The sequence below is a fragment of the Triturus cristatus genome, chromosome 9, assembly GCF_964204655.1.
Source record: "Triturus cristatus chromosome 9, aTriCri1.1, whole genome shotgun sequence".
Classification (NCBI taxonomy): Eukaryota; Metazoa; Chordata; class Amphibia; order Caudata; family Salamandridae; genus Triturus; species Triturus cristatus.
In genome coordinates, this window is record NC_140592.1 from 1,248,701,781 (window position 1) to 1,248,715,854 (window position 14,074).

Sequence of the window (14,074 nt, forward strand, 5' to 3'; positions counted from 1 at the left end):
GGGTTTTGGGGTGCTCAGGCATGGAACAGACTGCCTGCTATGCTGAGAGACACCACTGACTTAGCAATCTTCAAGAAACACTTAAAAACTTGGCTTTTCAAAAATTAGTTAGCTTCTGAGTCCGGCCTTTTCGCTCCGTCAGGGTCAGGACTCGCTTGTTGAGTAGCTGTGCGCTATATCAAATTCCGTTCATTCATTCATTGAACAGAAGCTTACTTTATTGAAAGGCAATCACAGACACGGCCGTCTCCTGACCCTAGTAGGCCGCCATCCCTGTGATGGTCTACAGTCAGAATGAGTCACACTTTGCAATCTACCTCATTGAAATGAAAGAGGTAGTTTGAACTGCATCTCACTCCAAATCTTTATTTGGTGAACTGACATATTAATGCATAGGTCGGTTTGCAAAATTGGATTTCAATCGCAAAAATATTGATGTGTAATTTGCAACCATTTTTTGCAAATGACATATTAGTACATCTGACCCTATCTTTTTTTATCTAATTGATACAGTGCTTTTAGAAATCAAACTTTTATTATTTTTATTTTTTCCCTACACCAACAGGCTTTTCAAATATGTATTCAAAATGCAAGGCAGATCTTTTGGTTTGCCGATGCTTGTTTTGACTGGGAAGGGGAGTTGAGCAGATCTAGCCTGTCTTTAACCTTGTGAGTGCTGGACAGAAGTGAAGTCAATAACCTGGACCGTAGTGAGTGTAGTACAGATGCAAAGAGCAGCATCCTGCCCTGAGTCCCATGTGCATCTCAACCAGGGGTGGGTGTAACTCTTGTGATTCCATGTAGAGTTATCATGTGGAATTATCCAAACATTCCACGAGATTATGTGCAATTGTGAGAGAAGAGTAATTCTGCTTTTAGAAGTATTTCCTTAGCGCAAAAATGCCCCCTGGTGTCCACAATGGATGCAAGAAAGCATTTTGAATTAAGAAGTAGCGCTAAATGCAACAGAACTTGAATAGTGAGCAGCCAATCGTGCTCCCTAAATGTGCGTGTGGGGTAGGATTTCACCTCAACTTGTTCTTGGCTTTTAGAGCCATTTTCTTATCCAAAATGGACATGGGGATGCATTTTGAGGTAAGAAACAGTGCTATATGCAACAGAACAAATCATTTAATCTCCCCGTGCCTACAAAAAATGTATGCGTCCTTAAGTGGTGCTCATGAAAAGCCCTCCAATACCGTTGGGTCGAGTTCATGCTATAAGCACCAGTGTTGGAGATTAAGTGCCGAGCACCGAAACCCACCCGTTCAAACTAAGCACTGGGCAGGAAGTGTCTGAGTAAAGTGTTATGAGATGGATTCAAGACTGCGCAGCCTTGGTGTTGGTACAATGACATTTAATAGCAGCATCCGCAGGCTTCCAAGCAGAGTTTTGTTTACCCACACTCATTCTTGTACAAATTAAGCCCTGCTTCCTCCACGAAAAGGCTTCCAGCGCCAAGCCTTCTTGAAACCCCATTCCAAATCGACTGAAGCTGACACTGCAGGTACAGCTTGGTGCTCACTGGCTCACTCAGCTGCCCCCGAAGCCCCCTCCAGCTTCAGGTCCATGCGGAAGAAGCGCCCCTGAAAACAAAATGGCGTCCAGCGCCTAGGGACAGGTCTCCTCAGCTGTTCTCCAGCGGCAGAAGACGCTGACGCTCAACACGCTGATTGCTACTGACACGTCAAAGGTTAGGGATGCCTGGTGGTGATATGTTAAAGACAAGCGCCCGATCAAGGCTGCTGGCCTCTCGCAGAAGTAATCATGGCTTCCACCTCATTAGCTCGTCCACATAATGTGGTGTCGAAGGCTGTCCGCTTACATTGGCGCAGTAAACGTGAACCGCCTGGACATCCGCTTCACATGCCACGAGCCATTAGTGGAGTCGAGCAGCGTGAAGATTGCTGACATGGTGGGGAATTGGCCTGTCCGGGGGTGGGGAGGGGTGGGGGCAGGGGAGTGGGGGCTTCAACAGTATACAAGCTGCTCCGAATTCCTCCAGTGTTCCCTGCATTGCACCTGGAGAAGAAAAATACACAAAGGCCCTCATTGCAAACTGCGAGGAATTAGGTGGGGTATTTACCAATCCTGGTAAACACCGTTACCATGGGGTGAGGTGTTAATGGGTGCCCTAAAGACCTTCTATTCCAAATATACATCTAGGAATTGAAACATAACATCAGTTTTTAACACACCAAATTCATCATGCTTTGATTTTACCCAGTCCCTCTCCCCCCCAATGTACTGTGCAATGTTTGGGGAAAGTAGCTAGGCGGTGATAATTACCACACAGCTGGTAATTCCAATCCCTGTGGAAACTCCTGATTGTACAGAGATTGGAAATTAGCTCCCAACTTGTAATGAGGGCCTTGTAAGGAAGCCTCGACTTGAAAATCTTTCAATGAGCCCATGCATGCACAAGCACAAGGCACATTATTAATACACGTTTCAATACATTTCTCCTCTGTAGGGCAGAGGGGATGTGGGGGTACTAGGAGCTGGTTCAGGAGGTCCAGAGCCAATGCTCCTATGGGTCAAATAATCAAAAGCGGGGGGCTTCTGTTCCTAAGAAAAAAGGTGTGTCTAACAGGTATTATTGGACCTATATCATGAGAAAAGTCAACAGGACTGTCTCATGTTGCCCTCACACATCCCCAAAGGGATGTCATGCTTCATCATCGGGCGTTGCTGCTCGTCGGGCATAGGTTGCACAGATACGAGATGGCGAGAAGCAGGTGCAGTTCACATGCTATGCACAGATATGACATGGTGCGAAGCAGATGCAGTTCACATGCTGTGTATACATTACACAGATATGGCATGGAGTGAAGCAGGTACAGTTCACATGCTATGCACAGGTTGCACAGGTACGACATGGTGTGAAGCAGGTACAGTTCACATACTATGCATAAGTTGCAGAGATAGGACATGGCGAGAAGCAGGTGCAGTTCACATGCTATGCACAGGTTACACAGATATGGCATGGTGCAAAGCAGGTACAGTTCACATACTATACATAGGTTGCACAGATGTGACATAGTGTGAAGCAGGTGCAGTTCACATACTATGCATAGGTTGCACAGATACGAGATGGCGAGAAGCAGGTGCAGTTCACATGCTATGCACAGATATGACATGGGGCAAAGCAGGCACAGTTCACATGCTATGCACAGGTGGTACAGATATGACATGGTGCGAAGCAGGTACAGCTTGCATACTATGCAAGGGCTGCACAGATATGACATGATGCAGTTCATTTACTATGCACAGATTGCACAGATATGGCATGATGCAGTTCATTTACTATGCACAGATTGCACAGATATGGCATTGGTACAGTTCACATACTATGCACAGGTTGCACAGATATGGCATGCTGAGAAGCAGGTACAATTCACATACTATGCACAGTAACAGTATCAGGAGGTATGGTGCAGGTACAGGTTAACAAGTGGTGTTGCATAAATAAGGCATAGACAGAAGCAGGTACAGTTAGGATCCTGTGAGCAGATATCTGTGGCGGTGGGGGTGCTGGTACAGTTTAACCAGTGATGTTACACAGACAGGGAATGACAAGAGGCAGGTGTAATTGAGATACTGTCCACAGGTATGTCGTCAGGGATGATGGACTTGCACAGGTTCAACAGTGGTACGCACAGGTTCTTAATGTCCATATCAGGCATGGCAAGAAGCAAGTACAGTTCATTTAGTATGCATAGGTACCCCTTAGACAGTACCGGGGTGGTGGGGCACAGGTACAGGTCAAACATTGTTATGCACAGGAAACTGATGGCAGGATCAGTCTGTTCAGGTGAAGGTAGAGATGAGAGGATACGCATAGGTAGTCAATGTCGGTATTGGGCATTGTTAGAATCCGGGTTCTCTGGTTGGCACAGGTAGGTACTTGTGACAAGCAGGGAACCTTTCCTCTAGTCAGGGTAAGGGGTTACACTACTAAAACAACCCCATCTCACCCTCTAGGTAGCTTGGTGCGAGCAGACAAGGCTTATCTCAGAGCGTTATAGGTTAAGCATTTGTGAACACATACAGTAACCAAGTGACAACACTACAAATGGACACCACACAGGTATTTATATTAAAAATAAGGATTCTTTATATAGGATTGTCACAAGATCATTAAACGATTAAAAATACACAATACGGTTGCTTAGTTGGTAGAAGATTGCTTAGTTTCTCTTAAGTTCTTAAATGCGACACTTTAAGTCAATGTACCTTAGATGCGACACGCAGGGCAACGAAAGTGTTGCAGCGATGCAGATGCGTTGAAGTTCTTGGTGCAAAAGAAATAAAGACGGGATCTTCCAGATGCGTTACGCTTCTCCGATGTTGCGAGAAGGCTCGACTCGATGCGTTAGCTACAGCGGCGTCACCCTTGACGAGATGCGACGACAGCGGCCTTGGCAGCGGCACTCTTCTCTGACGTTGCGAGACTCATCCGCTCGATGCGATGCTGCAGCGGCGACACCCCTTCTGCGAGATGCGACGACAGCAGCTCCTACGGGGGCACGCTTCTCCGTGGATGCGAGGCGCTTTTCTGGATGCGGTGCAATGCGACAACTACGATGGCGACACGCTTCCTCCTCGATGCGAGACTCTTCTCTCGATGCGGTGCAATGTGACAGCTGCGATGGCTGCGATGGCGACATGCTTCTTCGGCGTTGCGAGACACTTCCGGAATGATGCGAGACGCTTCCGCTCAATGCAGCGGCGACACTCTCTGCGAGATGCGACGACAGCGGCTCCAACGGCCGCACGCTTCTCTTCCTTGCGTCGCGCTTCCAGCTCCTTGCGACACGCAGTCCCTCAGAAGGCCCAACAACAGCAGCAGGCCCTTCCAAAAGACTCTGGGGAGCTGGGGGTGAAGTCCACTGGTCCTGGGACTTCGTTCAGGGGGCAAGCTCAGTTCAAGCCCTTGGAGATCTTTTCAAAGCACAAGTTGAAGCAAAGTCTTTAGCAGTCTTCCTCCTCTCCTTCAGCAGCAAGGCAACCACTGCAGGCCAATCCCCCAGGTCAGGGACAGTTACTCCTCCTACAGCTTTACCAGTTCCTTCTCCTCTGGCAGAGGTTCTTCTTGTTTCAGCAGGATCTAATTTCTTGGGAGCAGGGTCCCAATACTTATACCCCTAATTCCTTTGTTCCTCTGGGGTTGAGGGGCCTTTGCCCAGTCCAAACCAGTTCTTGAGCACTCTGTTGACATGACTCTGCCTTCCTATTCAGGGTGCAGGGCAGAGCCATCAGCCGCTCCGCAGGAGGTGGAGCCAGCATTGTGGTAGCAGAGCATAGCCCTATTCAGAGCCCAGGTGTACTCCTCCCACCCATCTGACTGCCAATCTTCCTATTCACCACCAGGCTACCTAGCCCTGCCCCTCTGGGTTTCCCCAGCCCTGTCACTCACACAACCAGACAGGCAGCTACACATCATAGCAGAGGCGGGCTGAAATGGTCAGGCGAGCAAGTACCAACTTTCTAAAAGTGGTATTTGCAAACACAGAATATTAAAATAAACTTTACTAAAAGATGTATTTTATTATTCTGAGTTCAGGCATACTAAACTCGAATTTCTACCATGTTCCCTGGGTCTGTTAGGATCATAGAATGTAACAATTCTAGCAGCCCATTCTGGCCTATGGAGAACAGGTAGCCTTACAATAGTGAAAAACGACAATGGCTGTAATTCACTATTAGGACATGCCACACACATCAGGGCTTGTCCTACCTTATGCTTACAATGCACCCTGCCCTTGGGCCTACCATAGGGGTGACTGATATGAAGTTAAGGGAAGGTTTAGGGACTGGCAATTGTGTGCACTTACCCAGTCAGCATGACAGTACCAGACTGCACGCAGGCTTTGCAATGGCAGACCTTAGATACATTTTATCAGGCCGCTTCTGTGGGTGTCACAACCAGTGCTGCAAGCCCACCAGCAGCATTTGTATTTACAAGCCCTGGCACTCCTGGTGCACTTTACTGGGGTCTGACAGTAAACCAAATAAGCCAATCATGGAATCCAACCAACATATACATTTTAAATAGGGAGCACTTGCACGGTGGCACTGGTTGGCAGTGGCACAGTGCTCTGAGCAGCTAACACCAGCAAAACACATGAGGCACAGCGACAAAAAGTGGAAGGGAGACTCATGCCAACGGAAACAAAATCAATACTCTTGCTCAAAGAAGACGGGAGAGAGATAGGAGAGAACCAGGAGGGCAAACAGATGGTTTCATGAAGGTAGTGCTCTCCCAAGGGTAACGGGAGAGGTCATCTGGTTGTACTTGCGTTACAAGCACACGGGCTGACCCAGGCTCAGCAACCTTAGGCTCAGAATACAGGAGGTCGTTCTCCCAATAAATGAAATGTGTTCCGGACTGATCACCGTTGGCCTGGTCTGCAGCCTGCTGCCGCATACCCACAAGAGAAGGGCATTCTTTCTGCTCCCTGCAGAACTCTTCCCTGGAGGGTCCTCCTTCTTGCTGCCAATGGGTCAGCTCAGGCAGGTCCCCCAGTTCAGCTATCTGTTCCCCTGTAGGTTCCAGGGCATCCCCCTCAAGGTCTGCTCCCTCCTGGACCGTGGGAACTTCAGGGGCCGGCTTCCCGCGCCCGCTGCTCCTTCTCTTTAAGGCCGGTCCCTGGGCCTCCCTCTGAGGCTCCAGGACCTCTTGAGTACCTCTACTGGCTGCCATGGACCGTGTGGTGACACACGCCCAATCCGGCATACCCAACATCTCCAGGTGAGCACTCCGCTCCACCTTAGCCCAAGGTGAGCTCTCCAAGTCGTTCCCTAACAGACAGTCTACAGGCATGGCGGGCCTCACAGCTACCTGAAGAGTACCAGAGACCCCCCCCACTGAAAGGGAACCTGAGCCACTGGGCAGTGACTCTCTGTGTTTTCGGCGGCAACAATGGATAGAATGCTCCTGGGACGTCCTGCTCCTGAGACACCAGGTGGCGCTTGACAGCCGTCACACTGGCTCCTGTGTCTCTGAGAGCTTCAACTCTATGGCCATATATGGTCACCCACTGCCTGTATTTTTTAGTGTTCTCAGGCAGCTGGGTTTGGGGGACCACTTCACGGTCTCCTAATGAGACCAGGGACATCTCTGTGGGACCCCACCCACCTTGGACACCCATCTCCTCCCCCAGGGCTACACTAGTCACCTGCCGGGATAGAGCACCAGCGGGTGCTGGTTTACCAAACAATGGACACTTCACATCAGAGGCAAAATGCCTCATGTTACCACACTTGTAACATCTGATGGGCCCCTTCTGAACAGGTGTACCTGTCGGGGCCCCTGTCGGTTTCTGTGGTGGGGGAGGCTGAGAACCTTTCCCTTGGTTCCCTTGGGGACTACTTTGGGGCCTCTTCTGGAACTCCCTCTGTTTACCCTTGTCCCCCCCACTCTTCTGCTGGGGACCCTGCCCACCTTTGGTGGAATCTCCCACTTGACCCTTGTGGACCCTGGTACTGACCCAGCGGTCCGCCTCCTCAGCAAGCTTCCTAGGGTTAGTCAGCCTACTATCAATCAGGTGCTGGCGTAGCTCAGGAAAACAATTACTAGACAAGTGCTCCCATGCCATTAAATCAAGAAACCCTTGAAAATCATTAACTTTGCTACCCTTCACCCAACCATCCAGTGCTCTGCAAAAAAAAGTCACATACTCAACATACGTACTGTTTGGAATCTTGGTGCAACCCCTGAACCTTTGCCTATACAACTCAGGGGTCAACTCATACCTAGACATCAAAGCAGCCTTCATATGGGGATAGGAATTATAATCATCTGAAGGCAAATCCAGCAGTGTATCCCGACCCTCACTAAGGAACCGTCCCCACAACCCCGCTCCCCAATCTTTCTCAGGGACCCGGTGGGAAGACATGGCTACCTCATAGGCCTTAAACCACTGCACTATGTCATCATTCTTGAAGAATTCCTTAACCACATCCTTGGGTATGTACACCCTTGATTTTGTCTGCACTGACGGTGTGCTGCCACCAGAGGGAGCCTTTTCTAGACTCTGGGCTTTCAGCTCCATCTCCCTCAAAACCTTCTCATGTTCATATTGTAGCTTCTTTTCTTCCAGGGCTAACTTTCTACTCTGCATTTCCAATTCTAACTGCCCACTTAACTTGAGCTTGGCCAGCTCCAATTCATGCATCCTACACTCTTTTCTATCTGCCAGCTCCTCTGGGGATAGACTGTGGTTACAAACACTGCTACCAGCAGGGGAAGGGGTTCAACTTCCTCTTGGGCTCACTGGCCCATCCAGCTGCTTATCCGCATTATCATCATCAATGGCATTCCTTGCTTCTACCCAGGCCCTCAGCACCTTGTAGAACTCTGCCTTGCTTTTACATCCAATTGTAGAAACTTAAAATTTCCTGCAGAAGAACTTTAGCTGTTTCAATGGTTAGCTGTCCAGTTTCTCTTCTTCCCATTCCAATTCCGTATTCACAGAGACTACGGATGCTGCTTTCTCCACCATGGTTACGTTTGGCAGTGCTCAAAAATAGAAAGTTCCAAAAAGAAATCTACCAACAAGTATTGGTTGCGTTTAAGGTCTGCACTCACTAAGTAGTGTTCACCAATCGCTGTACATGAGTCACAAATCCAAGTCCAGAATCCTCACCGCTGACCACCAATGTTAGAATCCGGGTTCTCTGGTTGGCACAGGTAGGTACTTGTGACAAGCAGGGAACCTTTCCTCTAGTCAGGGTAAGGGGTCGCACTACTAAAATAACCCCTGCTCACCCTCTAGGTAGCTTGGCACAAGCAGACAAGGCTTATCTCAGAGCGTTATAGGTTAAGCATTTGTGAACACATACAGAAACCAAGTGACAACACTACAAATGGACACCACACAGGTATTTATATTAAAAATAAGGATTCTTTATATAGGATTATCACAAGACCATTAAACTTTTAAAAATACACAATACGGTTGCTTAGTTGGTAGAAGATTGCTTAGTTTCTCTTAAGTTCTTAAATGCGACACTTTAAGTCAATGTACCTTAGATGCGACACGCAGGGCAACGAAAGTGTTGCAGCGATGCAGATGCGTTGAAGTTCTTGGTGCAAAAGAAATAAAGACGGGATCTTCCAGATGCGTTACGCTTCTCCGATGTTGCGAGAAGGCTCGACTCGATGCGTCAGCTACAGCGGCGTCACCCTTGACGGGATGCGACGACAGCAGCCTTGGCAGCGGCACTCTTCTCCGACGTTGCGAGACGCTTCCGCTCGATGCGATGCTGCAGCGGCGACACGCCTTCTGCGAGATGCGACTACAGCGTCTCCGACGGCGGCACGCTTCTCCGTGGATGCGAGGCGCTTTTCTGGATGCGGTGCAATGCGACAACTACGATGGCTGCGATGGCGACACGCTTCCTCCTCGATGCGAGACTCTTCTCTCGATGCGGTGCAATGCCACAGCTGCGATGACTGTGATGGCGACACGCTTCTTCGGCGTTGCGAGACACTTCCGGAATGATGCGAGACGCTTCCGCTCGATGCGATGCTGCAGCGGCGACACTCTCTGCGAGATGCGACGACAGCGGCTCCGACGGCGGCACGCTTCTCTTCCTTGCGTCGCGCTTCCAGCTCCTTGCGACACGCAGTCCCTCAGAAGGCCCAACAACAGCAGCAGGCCCTTCCAAAAGACTCTGGGGAGCTGGGGGTGAAGTCCACTGGTCCTGGGACTTCGTTCAGGGGGCAAGCTCAGTTAAAACCCTTGGAGATCTTTTCAAAGCACAAGTTGAAGCAAAGTCTTTAGCAGTCTTCCTCCTCTCCTTCAGCAGCAAGGCAACCACTGCAGGCCAATCCCCCAGGTCAGGGACAGTTACTCCTCCTACAGCTTTACCAGTTCCTTCTCCTCTGGCAGACGTTCTTCTTGTTTCAGCAGGATCTAATTTCTTGGGAGCAGGGTCCCAATACTTATACCCCTAATTCCTTTGTTCCTCTGGGGTTGAGGGGCCTTTGCCCAGTCCAAACCAGTTCTTGAGCACTCTGTTGACATGACTCTGCCTTCCTATTCAGGGTGCAGGGCAGAGCCATCAGCCGCTCCGCAGGAGGTGGAGCCAGCATTGTGGTAGCAGAGCATAGCCCTATTCAGAGCCCAGGTGTACTCCTCCCACCCATCTGACTGCCAATCTTCCTATTCACCACCAGGCTACCTAGCCCTGCCCCTCTGGGTTTCCCCAGCCCTGTCACTCACACAACCAGACAGGCAGCTACACATCATAGCAGAGGCGGGCTGAAATGGTCAGGCGAGCAAGTACCAACTTTCTAAAAGTGGTATTTGCAAACACAGAATATTAAAATAAACTTTACTAAAAGATGTATTTTATTATTCTGAGTTCAGGCATACTAAACTCGAATTTCTACCATGTTCCCTGGGTCTGTTAGGATCATAGAATGTAACAATTCTAGCAGCCCATTCTGGCCTATGGAGAACAGGTAGCCTTACAATAGTGAAAAACGACAATGGCTGTAATTCACTATTAGGACATGCCACACACATCAGGGCTTGTCCTACCTTATGCTTACAATGCACCCTGCCCTTGGGCCTACCATAGGGGTGACTGATATGAAGTTAAGGGAAGGTTTAGGGACTGGCAAGTGTGTGCACTTACCCAGTCAGCATGACAGTACCAGACTGCACGCAGGCTTTGCAATGGCAGACCTTAGATACATTTTATCAGGCCGCTTCTGTGGGTGTCACAACCAGTGCTGCAAGCCCACCAGCAGCATTTGTATTTACAAGCCCTGGCACTCCTGGTGCACTTTACTGGGGTCTGACAGTAAACCAAATAAGCCAATCATGGAATCCAACCAACATATACATTTTAAATAGGGAGCACTTGCACGGTGGCACTGGTTGGCAGTGGCACAGTGCTCTGAGCAGCTAACACCAGCAAAACACATGAGGCACAGCGACAAAAAGTGGAAGGGAGACTCATGCCAAGGTGCCAGGTCTAACATGCATGGTGAGAAGCAAGCGGTGTTCATTTAGTATGCATAGGTACCACTTAGACAGTACAAGAGGGTGGGGCACAGGGACAGGTTAAACAATGCTATGCACAGGAAGCTGATGACAGGATCAGTCTGTTAAAGTGCAGTTGGAGTTGAAAAAGTACACACAGGTAGTCAATGCTGTATCAGGCATGGTGAGAAGCAAGTGCCGTTTATTTCGTATGCATACGTACCACTTAGACAGCACCGGGGGAGAGGGGGACAGGTACAGGTCAAACAATGCTATGCACAGGAAGCTGATGGCAAGATCAGTCTGTTCAGGTGAAGGTAGAGTTGAGAAGGTACGCACAGGTAGTCGATGTCAGTATCGGGCATTGTGAGAAGCATGTACCGATCATTTAGTATGCATAGGCACCACTTAGACAGTATCAGGGGGTGGTGCACAGGAACAGGTTAAACAATGCTATGCACAGGTAGCTGGTGACAGGGTCAGTCTGGTAAGGTGCAGGTAGAGTTAGGAAGGTTTGAACAGGTAGTCAATGCTGTATCAGGCATGGTGAGAAACAAGTACAGTTTATTAAGTAGGCATAGGTACTACTTCGACAGTACCAAGGATGGTGGGGCACAGGTACAGGTTAAACAATGTTATGCACAGGAAACTGATGGCAGGATCGATCTGTTAAAGTGAAGGAAGAGTTGAGAAGTTACGCACAGGTTGTCGATGTCCGTGTTGGGCATGGTGAGAAGCAAGTACTGTTCATTTAGCATGCATAGGTACTACTTAGACATTACTGGGGATGGGCCACAGGGTACAGGTTAAACAATGCTATCCGGAGCTAGCTGGTGGCAAGGTCAGTCTGTTAAGGCACGAGAATGTTCTTGCAGATGCAACAAGCCAGAAAGACCTGTTAAAGACAAAGTTGGGAAAACAATCATGGGAGACAAAGGCCAACATCTAAGATGGGTGGAGCACTTTGAAGAACTGCTGAAACAGCCTGTGCCAGTCTTCACCAGACATTCAGCCAACTGACAAGGACTTGGCAATTGGCTGCAGCAGACCAATCAAGGAAGAAATATGTCAAGCCATCAAATATCTGAGAAATTGGAAGGCAGCAGGACCTAACAACATTCCTGCAGAGATACTGAGGGCAGACATTGAAACATGAGTAGACATGCTCTACCCCATGTTTGAAAGGATCTGGGAAGAGGAAAAGGTGCAATTAGACTGTAAGGAGGGATATCTCATAAAGATCCCCAAGAAAGGTGACCTGAGTAACTGCGCAAACCGCAGAGGGATAACTCTTCCATCAACCCCTGGTAAAGTGTTCAACAGAGTCACCCTGAACAGAATGAAAGAACAAGTTGATGCTTAGTTGCAAAACCAGCAAGCTGGCTCCCGCAAAGATATATCTTGAAGAGACCAGATTGCAACACTGCGCAACATCATTGAGCAGTCTATGGAGTGGAACTCTCCCCTCTTTGTCAACTTAATCGACTATGAGAAGGCGTTCAACAGCATGAGCAGATAGAGACCCTTTGAAAACGCCTCTGCCACTACGGTGTGCCATATAAATTCATAAGAATCATCAGGAAGTCTTACGAGGGAATGACCTGCAAATTAGTCCATCGAGAAAAAGTCACTAAAGTTTTCCAAGTGAGGTCCTGAGTCCGCCAGGGTTGTTTGTTCTCACCTTTTCTCTTCCTGATGGCAAGAAGAAGAAATGGGATCCAGTGGACACCTTAGATGCAACTCGATGAACTGGACTTTACAGTCGACCTGTCCGTACTCTCCCATCTACAGATGCAAGAGAAGACCAACAATGTGGGAGTCACATCAGCACAACTTGGCCTCAACATCCACAAAAGTTGCATGAACCCAGCTGTAGTGCAACCCACTTTTTAGAAAGCTGCTTCTCTCAAAACATCCTCCCACACACTTGTGCGTGGACCCCACCCAACACTGTGGTATACCATTAACGTGACCTCAGGCACGCCCCTCTGACTCATAGTGCCTAAAATATTTCAGAACCTTAAGTATTTTGCAGCACCACACTTCTATAGTGTACAGAGTGCTGCACCAGCAGGGTTTTTTTTCTTTGACGTTCAAAACACTGCAAACAAAACTTTCATAGCCACACATACATTTTTTGAATATATATATTTGAAAACAAACATTACATGGAAACTATTTGGATTTCATCACCTGCTGCCCAGCTCACTGACTCTTTGGGCCACATCGACCATTTTCAGCAGTTGCAAGCAGAGATACTGACCGTTTTCGACTGGGTTGTTGCATGTATCAACCCTATTTTGAGAGTCGGTAACCTGTTATCGACTCACAAAATAGGGTTTGTGAATCGCTATTTGGAAGGGGTGTGCCAAGGGCTTCCCTTCCTAATAACATTTCACAGGGGAGAAGTGCGATTGTTTCGTGACCGGAAAGTGGTTACAAAAAAATTGCAGTTTATCGCCTACTTCAAGTAGGTGGTAAGCTACTCGCCATTGGGAAGGGGTCCCCAGGGGAACCCTTCCCCTTTGTGATTGGCAGCGGAAACGTTTTTTAAGAGCAAGCAGTGGTCTCACACAGCAACCTGCTTCATGAACATTGATGAGGAAGCCCATTTGTGACTAGTTGGGAATCACAAAATGCGTCGGAGACACATTAGTACATTTCCTTTTGCGAGTCGCAAATTGTGAGTCGCTAAACTAGGCAAATTATGAGTCACAAAAGGAAATGGCCGTACATGTGGCCTTTTCTCTCTATCTGAAGTACTGTAGACCCGAATGAGGAAATTGCACCCTTCGAGAGATGTGTCAGGGTCCCTCGAGTGTCGTATCCGGCCCTCGCCTTTACTTATCAATGTTTAAAGATTGTGATAGAGCAAAGCAAATAAATATTACTGGTGTGAATTTTACCAATGTGTTTGAGTTTAGGGTAAGTCACTTTGGAGGTGGTGGTGGGGGGGTGTGTGTGTTTGCCTGAGAGGTACACAAAGTTGATTCTTGCTAACCGACGATGATGATATATGGCCAAGAAAAGCAGAATTTGTCCATGTGTGAAAGTAATACTATGAGTGCTTGGTG